General features: G+C 32.1%; 1 protein-coding gene across 5 annotated transcripts in view; it reads left to right on the top strand.

Moving 5' to 3' along the window:
* The window catches only part of LOC107454759 (xylosyl- and glucuronyltransferase LARGE1), a 163,869-nt gene that overhangs the window by 61,390 nt on the left and 84,128 nt on the right, over positions 1-18,351 (top strand). The gene's annotated exons all lie outside the window — the stretch shown is intronic.

Raw genomic sequence — 18,351 nt, 5'->3', positions numbered from 1 at the left:
TGACAACTTAAAGCATTGCGTTGTTGTAAGATATCGTCATAAAAATATTTTTAATATTCTTTGTCTGGTCGATCGCTACTTTTTTTTTTTTTATTTCTTCGAACTTTCCAGTATAAACTTTTCTACACATCTTCGTAATTTCAAGCTTTTAAATCTTACAGTAAAACAAACACTGGTGGCAAATACGATTTTTTAATATAACGATTTTTTGCAAATTTATTGAGTATCATAATTTTATGCCTAACGCTTGAGACTAGACGGAGGAATCACACAAAACGCTTGTGCTTTAATTTTTCAATTTAAGTTAAGTAACTTAATAAATAATTTAAGTTACTCCAACACCGTTCAACTTACAAAATGTACAAAAATCCAGAAATAATTCATTGATTTCAATGATTTTGGCAAATTGACATCATTTTTAAGAAAATTAATAATTTCACAAATACTTTATAAATATTAGTTCGATTTAAAACACAATCCATTTATTTTTCTCAACGGGATAGTACTTGACATTTTTAATTAAATATTTGTTCGTGTCAAATAAAATCAAATGATTTCTGGCAAAAGAAAACACAACTTAAAAGATGCACTGCAAATGACGCGTTTCATTAAAGAGGCAGCGTTATGGAAAATTTAAAAGAAGAAAAAAAGAGGGCACAAAAATGTTATAAAAAGACAGTGGAAAGTTGAAATATTGTAAAACAACCAGGCATAAAAGCATCCTAAAAAGAATAACTTGGCCGCAGAACGAGGGCAGCGAAGCACAAAATCTTTTAACAAAAAGTGATGCTCTTAAATACCGTCACAAAGAAACTGGGCGAATAAATATCTAAAAAGAAAAAGTAAGGTGCTACATTTTTGTTGTTGTAAGGAACAAAAAGCGAAAGTGTAAAAAAAAAACTTAAAATAAAGAAGTAAAAGAAAAAGTTAAATTAATAAAGTCCGAATTTCAGCAGTCAAAAAATATGCCTCCTTCCCTTATTTATAGATTATAGTAGGTTTGATACCCTCATTGCATTGTTTGCTAACCTCAAAAGCATAACAAGCGGATACAAATCGACATCTCTTCTTGTTGCACAATAAGAAGTTACATAAGAACAGGTTAACTGAATATAGAATTACTGTATTAGTTTAGCCGTGTACAAAATTCAATTCAATGACATAATCCACTTTTCTGGTAGTTAGAGGGTTTTATTTTAGATAAGACTTCTGTGAACTTATTTCGAAAATCTGGGATTTTTGTCGAAATTTTGATGACAAATCTGCATTTTTCCGGCAAATTCGACGAGACGTTTGACGAAATTTTGTTCGATTTTGTGTCAAAATTGTATTTTTTTAAATTTATTTATTTATTTTGCTATAAAAAATGCAATTTTGTTATAAAATGTTAACACTTTGTTGATCGGCAATTTTGCATCTCGTTGCAATTTGCATGCAAAACTTAGCCATGTCGCCGGCTATTATATAGTAATTGATTATGGAAGTAAAGTAAAACATTCTAATATTGACTTCATGCTCAAATGTTGCTGACCGATGAAGATTTAACTAGTCGTTAGTCAACAACGTGTTAGCTTACTTGGACATGTGGCACAAAAGTTCGCCGGTTCGTACTCCGTGTTACTGTCTGATCTTGGCGCTTACGAATCCTTTAAGTTTTTTTTTTTAATCTTTTGAGTTTAGTCTGTTTTTTATTCATTTTGAACATAAATATACAGTTTTGTGTTCTGGAATGATTTATAAGTTATTTTCAAATGGAAGAACAAACAGGCAGAAGAGCCATTACAAAGATACGTCTAGAGTTGCGGGATTTTGCTCTTGCGTCAAACACTCTGATGCGTGGTGGTAAATCCCGCTATAACTCTGGATGTATTTAAGCTCTGTCGTTCTCTAATGTATGCTATCTGTTTCAGATAGACTTGACCTTATGCACCATTATTTATTGAATAGTAATAGTACTTTATTTTTATCGCATTATTGTTGTTGTTGTTGTTAATTTACGTCGCACTAGAGCTGCACAATGGGCTATTGGCGACGGTCTGGGAAACATCCCGGAGGATGACCAAAAGACATGTCATCACAATCTTAATCCTCTGCAGAAGTGATGGCATGTCTCTTTCAAAGTTGAACGACCTGCGAGCGTAGTTGAGCATTTTATGGTAGAACAGTTTAACGAGGATTGATACCTCGCTACCTCCGCCTCTTCGCAGGCTAATCGAGGTAGTCACCCACCCTCTGACCACTGCCAGTGATGCTTTGATAGGTGATCTTTCGGGAACCGTATCTCAAGGATCAGTCCGTTGTTTATTTATTGGTACAACATGCATTTGCATGCTTATGTGGTCAATTAAGGCTTATAAACATTTGTCAAATAGTAGGACAGGTAGCACAATAGAGAGAAAGACAGCACAAAGATACATCGGGATTCGAACAGCGTTTGGCTCGGTCAGAGAGGCTTCTCAGTCTGTTGAGGGACAAATTGAAGATCAGGCAGCACAAAATAAAAATGCAGATCCGTGGCCTGAGGTATTTTGCTCTTTTGTGCTCTCTGATCTAGCTCATTGAAGCGAGGAGATAGCAGGTTCGAAACCCGCCGTGGATGTATCTATCCGTTGTCCTTCTTTAATTTGTGCTATCTGTTCTTCATCTTGCCAAGAGCTTATTCGCTATTCTTTGTGTTAAGCACATAAGCCAGCATATGTATGTGAATAAATAAATAAATCTACATAGATATAGGGTCTGAATGCTTTCTGCGATAAGGCAATATCCCACGGCCAGGACGCACCTTTTATAACTATTAGAAGTAAAATGAAGTGCGTATAAACATCGGTGTTAAAACAACACCCATGCATGTAGACAAAATCAATTTTGAGTCAATCCAGGAATTTAACGGAAAGTCCCTTAAAATTTACCTGGATCAAAGCAATCGGTGCGGGGAGGCAATAAGTAGCTAGAACTTGCCTCTTTTCTTCCGGCGATCATGCATGACGGATCTGCCTTCCATATCTTTCGCTTCAGCTGTTCCTCCCCTCCTTCCCCCTCAACTCAAGTAGTTCTTATTTGAGATCCTATTTATATTTTATGTAAAGGTTCATCCCGCATCCACCGTGAATATCGCTTTCCTTCGAGGAAGAATATAAAAAATCTCGTCTGCACTTTACTTGAAACATTCTTTCCGTTGTTAGCGGAGGCTCACTTCGAATTCGGAAGATTTTGCGGATGAGTATGTTGTTCTACGTGCTCATCTTTCTTCGCTGGAAACTGTTCAACAAATATTTAATTTTGCTGACGATACTATCGGTGGAAAGTTTGTACGAGATGGAATTTTTTTCTCATTAATCGATAATTAATCTACCGTGTTTCTGGAGCGTCTTTCTTTTGAACATTATTTTTGAATATACTTTTCTTTTTTTTTTTAATTTTGATATTTCATATTTTATTTCTTTAATTATTGTGCTTTCTTTTATCGACTCTATTTAAATATTTTGCTGTAACTTCAATTATTCATCAAACTATTTAAATATTTTTCTTTGATTTTTTAAAAGCACTTTCCTTTCTTTGTCTTAATTTCTGTAAACATAAAATTAAACAAATATCGACATAAAAATTAAAAAATGTATTCCACTTTTTTAAAGAGACTTAGACAAATAATTTTTAATCAATGATTTGCTATAACAAGAGGACGAGTTTTTTACATTTTTTCTAAAAGTCGACAATCTTCTTCTGGAATCTTCTTTTTTTTTTTTAAGACAATTTTTTTCATGGCGAAAATGTTTTTAATTAGGGACAGCAAAAGTGATATCAGATTTTGGTTTTCAGTATTTATGACCTCCTCCTCCTCCCTTTTGTCACTAACTGTCACACTCGGAGTCATGGTGGCTCAGGGGATAGAGCGTTCGCCTTCCGATGAGGTGAACCGGGTTCGGTTGCCGGTCGATACTTTTTCCTCACCAGGCTTGCACCGACCACAGTGCCGACGTAAACGTATCCTCAGTGGTCGACAGATCGTGGGTTAGAGTCCCGCTGCCGTCAGGCTAATCGTGGGAGGTTTTCGTGGTTTTACTTTCCATGTAGTTCCATCAAAATACCCTACGCGAACTCAAATTTCTCCCAATATTTAAAGAGAGTCGATAGTGCATTTACCAATGATGCTAAAACTACCCTTTTTCGATGTACCTTTTCTTCAGCATTTAAACAAGATATTGTTTCATTTTTTTCCCACAAAATATTGACATTTACATGTTTACGCTATGATAACTGTTAGTATTTATCTTTAGCAGAAAATTTAAGTAAGTTTCATCCTTTTTGAGCAAAAATCTTTCATAAGTCAAAAAGTATTCCCGTTAACTGTAAGACATTATCACAGCATACAACTGATATAATCTCAAATATTCCTAAAAACTTTCAACGCAATATCGTAAGTAGTTTCTTATAAAAGGTACATCGAAAAATGCCAGTTTTAGCATTTTTGATATATGCCCTACTGACTGCCCTTCATCCAGGAGTTCCCTTGTCTTCTGGATTGGGTTCGAAATTACTAGGTTGAGGACATTGGTAGTCATAAACTCAAAATTGGGTCGAGTGTTCAACGACAGATATAAAATAAAATAAATGTCACACTCCTTCCCCCATAACACATGTCAGGTAATAATTACACAAACATACTCTGGTATCTCAGAAACAAAACACATCATATTTCAACTTTTATTTTTAAGTCAATGTGTTTTAATTATATTTGTGAGCATCAGAACAATAACGATTAATATTTATTTTGATGAAAAATATTAATAAATATCAGAAATTAAATGGATTAAAATATAAATATTTAACCTGATGATTTTAAATGTTTTAATTTTAACCAAAATGAGTGCTGTCACATCCTTCAAACGTGACATCATTTATGAACGGTCCCTCTTTATGCTAACATCCATGTTATTAGATTTCTATGAAACACCGCATTTAAATTGTTACACAAATAAAAATAAATGTAAAACCTGTAGTAAAAAATGTGTTTTTAGGGAGAATTAGCTATGGTCTCCTGTGTTAAATTTCTCAACAAAAAAAAAATGTTAAAATGTCTTGTTGCAATATTGTGTTAAGCAGGGCACGCTCTAAAGATTTCAAATTATTAGCCAGTAAATCAGCTAAATATCATAAGAAGCCAGAAGCAAATCTTAAAAAAATTTTATTATTTTTTTTTTCCTCAAAGAAAACTATTTCACGGTAGTTTGTTTCAGGCTTATGTTATTTGGACCCAATTCTAATGGGTTATGCTGCACATTTACCGAACATTACTGTAAGCGAATAAAAAATGCTGATTTGTTTAGAAAAATTCATTTCGACGGGCTTTTGAGGATCGAGTTATTATATATATTTCTTTACAGTGGAAAAAATCATTCGCTAAAACTTTTGTCAAGTTCGGTTTTATTTGGATTTTATCGCATTTAATTTGGGTTTTATCGCATTTGATGAGGTTGCGAATGCTTAGCGCCGTCCCTGTGTTAAGCCTCACTTTGTTCATAGGTGATATTTTTACATTGCATTGTCCCTTAGTATTGTTTCCAGGTATTTATTTTACACGTTTCCATAATCTCAATAAATAAGAGCACGAACCTGAAGCATTTTATACCCGACGCAGAAATCGTGGTGTTTACGTGCAGAAACACGTTTTTTGAATAATTTGAAAATATGGCTTATTATTATTATACTGCACAAAGTTTTTCATTTTTTAATGTTATAGCTTATTTATAAGACCGTTGGAAGTATGCTTACCAACTTCATGAGTTTTTGAATGGCATCAGGAAATCATTTTGATCAATCTATGATGTGTGCAGCAATCTGCCGAATTCAAAGAAATTGAAGAGCTTTGTTTGTATAAATGTAGGTAACAGTAAGGGTTTGTGTGGGATCAAGAAGAGAGGGTAGCAGTGAGAAGCTATTTTCTCTTGTGCCTTCGTTCATTTTCTCATCGAGTTTATTTGGAGCTACAGATTTTCTAATTTCTTTTTAATTATATAATCAATACTATTTGCTAAATGAATTTATTTTTATAAATCAGTCTCATTATCCCAAAAATGTTTTAATATAACAATAGAAAATAAACGGCACTATGAAAGGTTAACACGATAAATAAGCGAAGAAAATTTCACCCTTTAATTCACAATTTAATTTTTTAATATTTTATACATTATGTTAAACAATTTTTATTGTATTTTTTTAATTTATTTCTTTCAGTGGGAATAGCTTGTTGCATATTTCAAATTGATAAATTTAGCTTGTATTTTTTTTAAAACCCGCATTCATTTTTTATTGTTTACATTTTTTTTAAAAAAAAGGCACAAAAAATGCTTCTTTTTTGGTCTCGTAACAGCTGTGAGGTTTCATCGCAGATGGGTGCACCAAATCGAAGCTGTGCAATTCGACCTCCTATTGTCCCCAGTGCGATCTATTTGTTTTTTGATGGAAGTTTAGCTGCCAACTTTTTTCCGCGGTGACAGAGAATTCCAATTTAACTGTCCCAATCCTTGGCCGCATGTCACCGATATTTCTGCATGCTCGAACTTCTTGTGAGGAGCCATTTTTATGCGTTCGAAATCTGATATTTCTTTTGCTCATTTTTTTTTAAAAATAAATTTCTTTACTGAATAGTGTATGAGATTTTAATACTGTGATAAGAGTACAATCTTTTGTTTTCCATCGGAAAATGGATTGTTGGGAGAAATTTCAACCGTTCCTTTTAGTTGAACGATCGTCAAAATCATTTTGTCTGTTGTTTAATTTAAACTCCTGAGACCTCAGCTTTTATGAATGATAGAAAAAAGCGATGTTTTCTTAAAAATAGGCAGTTTAGAAGAAAGTGTCAACTTTCAGGCAATGTAATTTTTTAAAAAAATTCAATTCATTAAACTTAATGAACTTTTTTTGCTTATTTTAATTACATATAAGAAAATTATGTATTTTAATTTTCAGAACATTTTGCATATAAGATGTTTTTGTATTGTATAAGATATTTTAATATCGAAGGATATTTTTATCTTCAGGTTTTGATCTTAAGATAAAAACCTATAGACTCAAATAATAAGGCATTTATATGCCATAAAAGTGTCCAAAAGGTTACTGTTATCATATTTCACATTTGTCTTATTATTTGTCTTATTATTTTTCATTGTTATTAAAAAAAACTCCGATCGGCGAGGATTAAACAAATTACATTTTTACCTAGACAATTGCTTTGTAATGGTGCACAAGCAGACAAAAAAGATATTTGAAAATAATATCTCATAGTGATAAAATCATACTAAATGTTATCCAATATATTGGACTATCCTAGCTTATATCTATCCGAGGTTGACTCCTAGAGTGCCACGTCAGTCAGCTATGACAAAAAGAGTAAAATCTTATATAAAACTGAAAAAAAAATTACATTAATTGAAGTAATTGCTAACACATTTGTTTAAAAATTACTTGAGTTTCATTTATTACAAATCGAATTTTTATTTATTTCTATCTGCTAGAAGTGCCAGTGTCCTGGCAGGGATTTCCTTAAAAATAAACGTTGCGCTCAACGAGTTTAAAATTGAATATCAATATTCACAAGAGCAATCTCCTCAAAGCCATGGCACAATTTCAGTTATACACAATTCCTGTAATATGTTTTTATTTTATTTTTAATAATTATAAGTCTTAGGGCAATACAGTAATAATCCACAGTTTTTCTAAAAAAGTGGTATTCTTATATTAATCTACTCCTTAGTATTGTTCATGGATAAATATTTTATCAGTTCGTTAGGATTTTAACTATCATTATACACTGAAACATTTTACTGTCTACTAAGGTAGCTTTGGGGTTTTCCCCAACAAATTCTTTTAAAGAACGCTCTTCTGAAACAATATGAAAATGTGGCTTATCATTATATCGTTTAAAAAAAATACCTCTAAAAATATTTACAGCCATATAACTTTAGACAATTCAAATTTCACAAGTTGTTCCTAAATTGTTTAAAGAATTTAGGAAGAAGTTTGGCTCATTATTAATTCGTTCTGATATTCCTGAATTTTGTGCTTGCTCAGAGCATCCCATTTTCTACGAATACAATTGCAGATTTTAAAACAATTTTAAAACAATTTTAAGAATCGAAAGTTTGGATTTTTGATCTAACGTCTTTTTATTTTAGTTAATAATGCTAGTAAAACCGCAAAATTCTATAGTTCAAAGTCAGGACCGTCCACTAATTATATACTTTGTTCAGGCATTATAGCCTTACCCACATAATTCAAGGTTTCAATTATTTTGGAAATTCAGTCATTTTATGAACAAGAAACTCAGTTGAAAAATTTTTGTCTTTACATTATCGAATTCTTATGTTTATTCTTATGAATGCAGTTATTAAAACTGTCATTTTACTAAATCAATTGTAAATATATCTACTTTTTATCTTTTTCTTAGCTGACTTCTTCATCTAAGTCGGCTTTAAGTTGGTTGCAACTACACAACAGGAGATTATTTCTCGTCTTCTCAATTTAAAACCAGCAAAACTGCATTTTGATTTCTAACGTCGTCTGTTCGATTATCATTTAACTATTTCTCCTTGAAAGCGGATGTGCTGGTTAATTGAATTTCGTCGAAAACCACCCTAAGATAAAACTTACGACCTCCTTTTCTTTTTTAGTACGATTCTCTTAAGTAAAAATCAAACTCACTGATTAAAAGCACTAAATTCTCCATAAACTCGGCGTCCACGACCCAATTCAATTAAAGGGCTGGAGCAAAACAAGAGCGCCTACTTTTAAAACTTCGTCGATGGCTGGGGTTGGTAAGTGAAGATAGATAGACCCAAGTTAGGATTTTAGTTAAGACAGATAGTCGTGAAAACCACCAACCCAGTCGATGAAACAGTTCCCATTATAGGTTCCCTTGTACAGCTTAGATGTAAGTGGTATGGCGCAGGATTTATGACTGTTGATTTTTGATTGTTGAGTGGATGTGAAAATATTAATGGTTCTCTCTCTCTCCAAGCGAATGAAGGATGGAGAGGGGCTTGTTTTGCATTCTGTAGTTGTTACACAGAAAAGGTAATTTGATTAATGCGAAGAGGAATTTGGAACTGTTGGGAGTGTGTGTTTGCGTTTCCGTGACTGCTTTAGTGGGATTAGGTCTGATGTTTTAGCTAATAGAGATGTTTATTTTAATACTTGTTTGGACTTCTCCCATGCTGATAGTCTCTCTGTTATCACAATATTGTTACATAAGAGATAAGGTTTAATTAGGGATACCTAATAATCCTTATAAAAGATATTATATAATGTATTTATTACAAGGATTATTAGGAATGATGTTGGATCTTCTCCTTTGTGGATAGTCTTTTTATTTATTGTGGAAACCTTTCACAATAAGGATATTGTTGTAGCTAGAGATTCCTGATTATCCCTATATCAGATATAGTGTATCTGTTATAAGGATTATTCGGAATAATGTTTTGTTGAAAGTCTTTCGATTTATTGTTAAAGCCTTTCACAATAGTTGCAGTTAGAGATTTCTAATAGTCCTTGTTACAGATGTTGTGAAACTGTTATAAGGATTAATAAAAATAATTTTGGTCTTCTCCCCAGCTGATTATCTTCATATTTATTTCTGAAGCCTTTCACGTTATGGACATTGTTGGAGTAGAAATTCCTAGTTATTTTTTTTTTTCTAGTTCTGTTATAAGGATTATTATGATCATAGTTTTGTTTTCTCCCTTGTTGATAGTCCTATAATTTATTGCCAAAGCTTTTCTCAATAGGGATAGTGTTGCAGTTAGGGGCTCCTAATAATCCTGTAGAGGATTTTATCCGTTATGAGAATTAATATAGGAATAATTTTGGTCTTTCCCCTTGCTGATAATCTTTATTAATTATTTCTGAGGCCCTTCTTAGTATGAATAGTGTTGCAATAGGGATTTTTAATAATCTTTGTAACAGATATAATGCTGTTATAATCATTATTAGGAATATTGTTTAATCTTCTTGTTGATAGTCTTACTCTTTATGGATAAGACCTTTCACAATATGGATTTTGTTACTGTATAGTTTTTTATAATCTTTATAACAGATATAATGTACTGTCATAAGGATTATCATGTATATTTTTTGGTGTTCTCGAATGCTGATAGTCTTTGTATTTATTTCTAAAGACTTTCACTCCATGGATAAAATTTCAATATATAGTTGGAATTTATTTTGAGGTTCCTAATCCTCAAAACAGATATGGTGTATCTGTTATAGTGCTCCCAATGTGGCAAGCATCTTGCAAATGAGTGTTACTAAGTTACAGTTAAAGAATAAATTAAGGAGTTTTCGTCAAATAACTTGTAATTTCTTTTTTTACATTGTTTTTAAAACAACATTCACTACGTAGGCTCTCATTTTTTTGTGTACTTTTTTGTCAGGAAATAACACGCTTTGAGTTATGTAGAGATGTGTTATAACTATTGGAAGTTAATGTAACTAATATTTCTTCTAACAGATTGTGTGTTACAAGCAACAGACATGACAATTTGGAAAAACATTCATCACTATGACAGATATCATATATCTGTTACAATGTTGCGCGTGTTTCCAAATTAAACTGCTTCATTTTAATGTAAAAAAATACTGTTGCCTAAACATTTATATGAACCAACAAGCTTTTTGATTTGTGGACTCAATTTGTTGAATATTTTGAGATGATTACGGAAAACTTTTCGTCTGTCAATGGATCCTTCACAAAATGTTTTATCTTCAAAATGCATTCTTCACATCTTTCGTTTCAAAAATAGACCCTTTTGTTTTTTCTTCCTTTTAAAAATATTCGGTGACGTCATTAATTCATGATATTATAAGTTCAACTCTTCGGTTTTTATCTTTCTTTTTCTTCACAAAAATGTTAAATTATTTATACACTTATTTTAGATTCAGAAAATTATCAATAGATTTTTCACAAAATATAATCTTGCACAAAAAGTCTCGACTGATCACTTTTTAGTGATTTATCACACAAAAACAAGTTCTTAGTTTCACAAAATTAAGAGTTGATTTTTTATAATTTCACCAAAACAAAACCTTTCACATAAGCCCTGTACAAACCACTGTTTTTTGTGATTTTTCCCGCAAAACCTGGACGCTATTTCCACAAAATCACGTATACATTTTTCCAAACTTTTGAAACAACATTACTTTCTACAAAAGTTCAATTATAAGCACATCTCATCGCATGGTGTCAATTTACAGGGCAAACTATCTACAAAACATCTTTTAAATTGGAAGCAATTCTCTTAATCCACCACCTCATACATAATAATGGGTAATCACCTCATGCTTTTAGTTGTTCGTAAATTGCCGTCGCTGTCATTAATCATCATGATGGAGGAATGTCCATGGTGAATCTGTTTTTTTCAATTCCTGTTCTTTATCTTCACAATTGTTTGAGCGATTTAAAAATATCCCTTGGGAAATAGCTTTCATTATCATGCACGTGTCATCGCTTGTCAGTCAAAGGCCATTAAACAAAATCTTTCCGTGTCAACTGAATGATCAGTTTCAGTTGGATTTGTCTTTCTTATTGGATGGTTTACCCAACTCGTCCGTGACATTCGAATAACATCATTTACTAATGAGGCAATTTAGGAAAACAATATTTTTTTTCATTAAAAAAGTTTTTTTTCTCCTGTTTATGCTCCTTTAGAAAGCGATTTTCGTTGTTAAGGGGCCTTCATACCGACTGCAACGACAGCAAATTGCGTGTTGCCAAGACTTAACGTATGCGTACTTCTTTCTTCCCCTTTCTGCTGCAATAACCAGAGATAGCCGCAGCACTGATTTCAAGAATTAGACGGGGTTTAATTTTTGTCACTGTTGCAGACTTAGAAAGTGAATCCGATTCATTTATATTTTCAAAGGGAGAGTACGGTGTAATCACGCATGATTACACCGTTTGTTCTAATTATGAGATTGATCTTATAAAACGAAGAATCAAAAATTTAAACATTACTTTTGATATCATGTAAATAATAAAAATAAAATGTTCGGCGAAATAAGGAAAAGCTATGACGTGTTGCTAAAAGATTAGAGAGCTCTGTATTTTTTAATTAATTGTATATTTTTTCATGAAGAAAAGAATTTTTTTTATCTGTTATTATTTCAAAGTAGTTATTTGTAAAAATTAGTATATTTTTTTATGGAAAAAGTAAATTGATCATTCTATGTAAGAGTAAATTGATCATTCTATGGAATTGTACTAAAATTTGGTATTGTTCATCCTGATTGGACGAAACTGGGTATATATAGAAATGTTCAGTCGACTAATTCCTTTTTCCGACAGAAATATTTTTATATTTTATTTTATTACCGTCGTTGAACAGCCGACCCAATTTTTTGAGTTTACACTAATGTTCAACGCCGTAGCCTTGTAATTTGGAACCCAATCCAGAAGACAGCGGAACTCCTGGACCAAGTATTGGAAGAAATACCTTCGTGGAGGACTTTTTGATGGAACTATCGTTCCCCGCAGGCATAAGACTCTCCGTGTACAAAATGGTAAACTGGTGTACGCTAAAGCTGTCGGAGTCACATTGTCTTTCAAGTTCCCATAACGTTCAATACTCCTGGGGGTACTGGATCGGAGATTGATCTTGCTTTGGTTCAGGTCAAAATTACGCTCTGTGGATGGATGATGTGTGAATATATCCTTCCTTTAAAACGGTCTGTGACGTATCTGTCGTACAAGTCAAACTCTTGTCCATAGATAGAAAACGTGGTTAGCCCGACGGCAAGGTGATTCTTACTCATGATCCGTCTACCACTGTGGATATTTTTATGTCAGCACTACGGTCGGTGCGAACCGGTAGCAGAAATCGTATCAATAAGCCACCGCTGGGGTACGAACCTGAGCCACCACGGCTCCTCTGAAATGTTTTGATAGGAGTGATCAAATGCATTAATCAACTGAGCACGCAAGTTCACATCATCATACATGTCACATTGCACGTCCTGCGTTACTAGGTCGACATTATGCTGTTTTCACATTTTTGCGAAAATCAATTCAATATTTTGCTGCAGTACTCTTTAAAGGAGAAAATATTTTTTAAAAAATCAATCTATATTTTTTTTTTTGGGGGGGGGGAGAATTTTACTGTGTTGTTCTCCTTTAATAGTAATAAAATAATTATTTTCTAGCAAGTGATAATATTGAAATGCACCAGACTTCTTTTTTTTAAAAAAACATTTAAAGTACCTAGATCTCATGGATGAAATATTAATTTTTCTAATTTATTTTTCATTAACTTTCTAGCAGTAAATTTGTTCTAAATATTTTTTTTTAGTGTATCTTTCATTGAAAATAAATTACGCTCGCCCCATTGGTACCGTTAAGCCGTCATTAATAATTACAGACAGTTTTTTTTTCATGCATGCTAATCGCGAAATCTTTTAAAATGTGTTTAGAAATAAGCCGATTTTAAAAAGATAAATCCTGTTCAATTTTTATTTCTTAGTGTCTTTTGTTTTTTATGTATTTGCTGATTGTTAAAGACAGTAAGAATGAAAGAATTTTCATCTGGGAATATAACATTCTCTATTTATTTTACGCGATTTAAAAGATCCCTTTTTATACCTCCATGAAATTTTAAATATTTAAGTTTTTCCTTTTTGGAGATATTTGTGGGTTAGTTGAGTTGCTTGCCTAAGAAAAAGGCATTTCTTGGACAAAAAATAGTAAATCTTTTTTTAAAAATTTTGGTTGAAACATAAAAAAAATTTTAGCATTTGCTTTTTCTTTCCCTCCTATGTCTAGTTCCTTAAATATACATTTTGAGATACTATATCCATTTTTATAAATAAACTTTTTCCTATTTTCTCAAAAACTATTTTTAGATGTGTGCATTTTCTTAAATACACATTTTGAGCCATGTCCATTTTCTTAACTAAGTATTTTGAGCTGTGTCCATTTTCTGAAATACGCATTTCAAACTATGTTCATTTTCTTAAACACACAATTTTAGCTATGTCTGAAATGAAAAGCTCACTGATGAAATCCTGATCTGCTAAACGTCGTTTTCTATTTTGTCCAAATTAATAATTTGATTAAAAACTTCATTGGCTTAAAACAAATATTAAGATGGTAATGAAAGTCGATATGTTTGATGTGCCCAAAAATAGCCGCCCTTTTCTCAACACTTGATTGATTTTGCATGTTAAAGATTTATGGTAAAGATTTATGGTAATAATCTGGTGAATCAGAACAAATGAAGAGATTTATAGTAACATTCGTACGAATAAAAGGAATCCAATGACTTAGTTATCTTCTAAGAATGGATGCAGAAAGAAGTGTGTTAAACGGTTATTAGGAATTAAGCCAGGATGGCCAAGATCTAGAAGAAGGTCTTTAGCCAGATAGAAATTAGAATATAAAAGAGGACTTGAAATTACTTGCTACAAGAAAAATGCCCATCAGAAAAGAATAGTACAAAATCTTAAAGGATACCAGGGCTCTGCAAGGGCTGAAGCGCCTCGATGGTTTTGATAATTGTTTTTAATTGACTGAAAATAATAAAATAATTTAGTGGGGCGATAAATGTTTTCACTTCACTCGGGAGACCCGGGTTTAAGACCACTGTTTTAAACTATTCTGCACTTTAATTACGTAAGTCATTACCTCATTAAATGAACTTAAACGTTAAACGTTGCTTGCGTATTTTATTTTTATTCCATAACGTCTGTCATTTATTTATCTCATTTCGAATAAAATTTAAGCATCCTCATTTCATCTGCTTATTCGAATCTATTGTTTCTTCTTAATCGTCTGTTTTGCGAGGCGGCCTTCTTTTTCGGTATCGTGTTAACGGCTCTTTTGAAAAGAGAAAGAATAGACAAATGCACGGTTCGCGTGATCATGTCGAATAGAGGATGCATCAGGGCAAAAGAACACGTTACTACTTGACCAATGGTAGAAAATACTGCAGCACAAATCGTTTGCGTTGTCGGGCTCTTTGATTTGGAGGGGTTTGTCGTGATTCGAACATTTTTTACTCACCGTGGGAGGAAGGGATTTCATGAGAATAGGTGACTTAATATAACTCACTTAAATATAAAAGCGACGCTCCTCGATGTGTTCTTACCAGTCTTCTCATCGTCTGATATTCAAATATTTTGTTTGAATAGTTTAATAAAATATTTTTAGGTAAGTGTCGTTTATTTAAAATAAGTAAATAAATTTTAAATGTAAATAATAATTTTATTATCTGATAAATAAAAATTATATTATCTGATAAATAAATAAAAATTTTATTATCTGATAAGAATATTAAGGTTGATTTTGTTGGCTTCAAAAGTGTGCTTTGAAAAAAAAAACAATAATAATAATAACTGCATCAATAACTATTAAACATTAACAGATTCTTTTAAAAGTTTTTCGTCAATCAAAATTTTAAAAAAAAAATAATAAAAAATTTTTAAGTGCCTTACACTTGGGCAAATCTATTAGTTTAAACTACGTATACCATCTTACTCTGAAGAATTATCTCAGTTTTAGAACAGGCTAATAATTTAAAACTTTTTAAGTTTATTAAGTTTATTATAAATTTAGCGATATTTTTTCCTTGTAGAGGGAGATGACCAAAATCAATGCTGGTGCTCAATTTTTGCAAAATTTTATAAGCATCCCGAATAATGCAGCCTTGAGGGAACTTCGTTCACAAAGTTTTGGGATACTCTCGACTCAAGAAGAACACAATCACCTGACCAATGACCTGCTGGTTGTTTATAAACAAGATGTCGTGTTAATATTACTACCTAAGGTCGAGCCACGTTTCTCTTCATAAGTTAATTAACTTAAAGTTATTTAAATACAACTCTGTATCGCAAATCGAATTGGTTAAAATATAATCCTTTATTGTCAACGTTTTTTCCTAGATTTATTATTTGTTTATATATTTTATTGCAATCGTGATATTATTTCTTTTGTGTATCTGGTAACTTTGTTGCAGATTTAGTTTGTTTATGTTCTACGTGGCTTCGTACCTGTCCTTGTGTAAAGTAAAAGAACTAAACCAAATCTTTTTTTGTGAAAGACTATAGAATATGTCACTTCGGAGAATTCATATAGGTTGACTCGAAATTCATAGATAATCTCACTCGAAATAAAATGGAAAAAACAATTGCTAATAAACAAATGCCACGTTACAACAACCAATCAGAATCCATATCCACGATGACGTCGATTGCAGGTATCCAATTGACATTTTGCGCCATTTTCAGTAAGGAGAGTGCTGTTGCAAAGATACGCTAAACTAGATATAAATATCACGAATAACAATTGCAAATGAACAGTAGTTATGAAAATAAGCATATTAATCGCAAAAAAACGTTTTTTCAAGAGGTAACAGAGCCTTCGAAACACACACTTTAATTATTTCATTGTATATCTAACAATAAAAATAATTTTAAGAATCGACCCAGGAAACCAAATAGAACCAGAAGAGCAGTAACGTGTGCATTTATAACTTACTGGCTTTAAAATGCACATAAGATAGGCACCGGAGCCCTCACCAAACTGAATAAATTAACAGCGCTAATTGTCCTTTTTAAGTGATACACTATAGGACACATTTCCTAATTGATACAGTATGCACTTCTGTTCGCTACACGTAATCGGGCGAAAGAGAACATTTTTGATACGTCCCTCCCGTCAATAAAGTGTATAAGTAGCAATAAAAATTGGCGACAGCAGCAACTTTACGAACCCCCATCGCATAATTATTAGCTTCATTAGTATGCAAGATTATACAACAAACAACGATTCATTGAAACACACGTAATTTCCAAATGGAAAATTTCCAGGGAACATTTTATTTTTGTCTTCCCCCCCTCAAAATTTTAAAGGGGTCGGAAGTAATTACGACAGTCGGTCATCCATGAGAGCAAAACCACGTAGCAATTTAAAATGTGTGCGTTAAAAATTAAAGCCTCCAGATGAATTGTGGGAGTTTAAAAGGTACGGTTATGGAGAGGAAATAGAAAGAACATAGAAGATGCCATTAAGCTAAATCGTTTTAATTGAGTTGTAGGTAAGGAGTAGGGGGAAGAGTATGTGATTCGGTTGAATTGCCGACCCGGCTATTAAATAACGCCCTCCCCCCAAATTGCTGGGAAATTAATGAAAACTCAACCAAAGGATAGAAGGAGGGAGATTTGTTCGAAGCTTTTAAAAGATTGCAGTTTAATAAAGCGTGTTTGACGAGAGCTGAAGTTGTGCTGGTTTTAAGACAACCGCGCTGATAGCTAGAAATCAAATGTTGAAGGTATTCAATCTGGTGAGCTGTTCTCAATTTAATCGCTATCGTTTTAAGAGAAAAGTTAGAAGAGCTTTTACTTGGTGAACTTTGGTTTAAGTGCTCGAACGGTTGAATGTTTAAGTTTAATTTTAATGAGTGATTTTTTTTAAAAGTCGTTTTAATTTTTTGTATTTATACCACGAATGCAAACTTAACCTTATACGTATTACGTATATTGTTAAGCTTGTATACACAATACGCATAAGGTCAATTAAATATTAAGTAAATTAAATGCAGTGACCATCTCGTATTAAAATCGCGTTCTGTCAGAGAACTGGAATATCTGCACTTGGAGAAAAAAATTTCAAATTTCAACTTCACAATTACACTAAAAGTTAAACTGATGGCTTTATTTTCATTTATTTATTTATTCTTTCATTTATTTATTTTTTGAATGCAAACTTAATCTTAAACGTATTACATATATGGTTAAGTTTGTATACGCAATACGCATAAGGTAAATTAAATCTTAAATAAATTAAATGCAGTGACCTTCTCGTATTAAAACGCGTTCGTTCTGAGAACTGGAATATCTGCACTTGGGGAAAAAAATTCAAATTTCAAAGTTAAACTGATTGGTTCCTTTTTAGTTATTTATTCATTGATCCATTTATCTTTGCTGATTTGACATTCGAATTAAACATGAGCTACAATTTAGATATAATTTACAGAAGGATTTTAAAACATGAGCGAAAATTGAACCATCGAAACGAACATGATTGAATGATGAAGTTGAACATGATTTAAAAATTAATTAAAGTTTTTGTTATTTTATGTATTTTTTTCTTCTTAGCTGCAAAGTTCATTTTAAAATATCAAGCGCTTTCCAGATAGATTTACCTTATTGAGTTAGTGATGATCATTGATATTTTATGAGGATAGGCATCATACCCTTCTTCATTCATAAATAGTATTCATCTACTAGAATCCTTTTACGCTCTCCCTCTCCATAACTTAGTTTTTTTTTTTTTTTTTTTTTTTTTTTTTTTTTTTTTTTTTTTTTTTTTTT

This window comes from Parasteatoda tepidariorum, chromosome 3 (genome assembly GCF_043381705.1).
Source record: "Parasteatoda tepidariorum isolate YZ-2023 chromosome 3, CAS_Ptep_4.0, whole genome shotgun sequence".
NCBI classification, from domain to species: Eukaryota; Metazoa; Arthropoda; class Arachnida; order Araneae; family Theridiidae; genus Parasteatoda; species Parasteatoda tepidariorum.
Note: the sequence above shows the minus strand (reverse complement) of the source record. Positions and strands in the feature narration are given on the sequence as shown.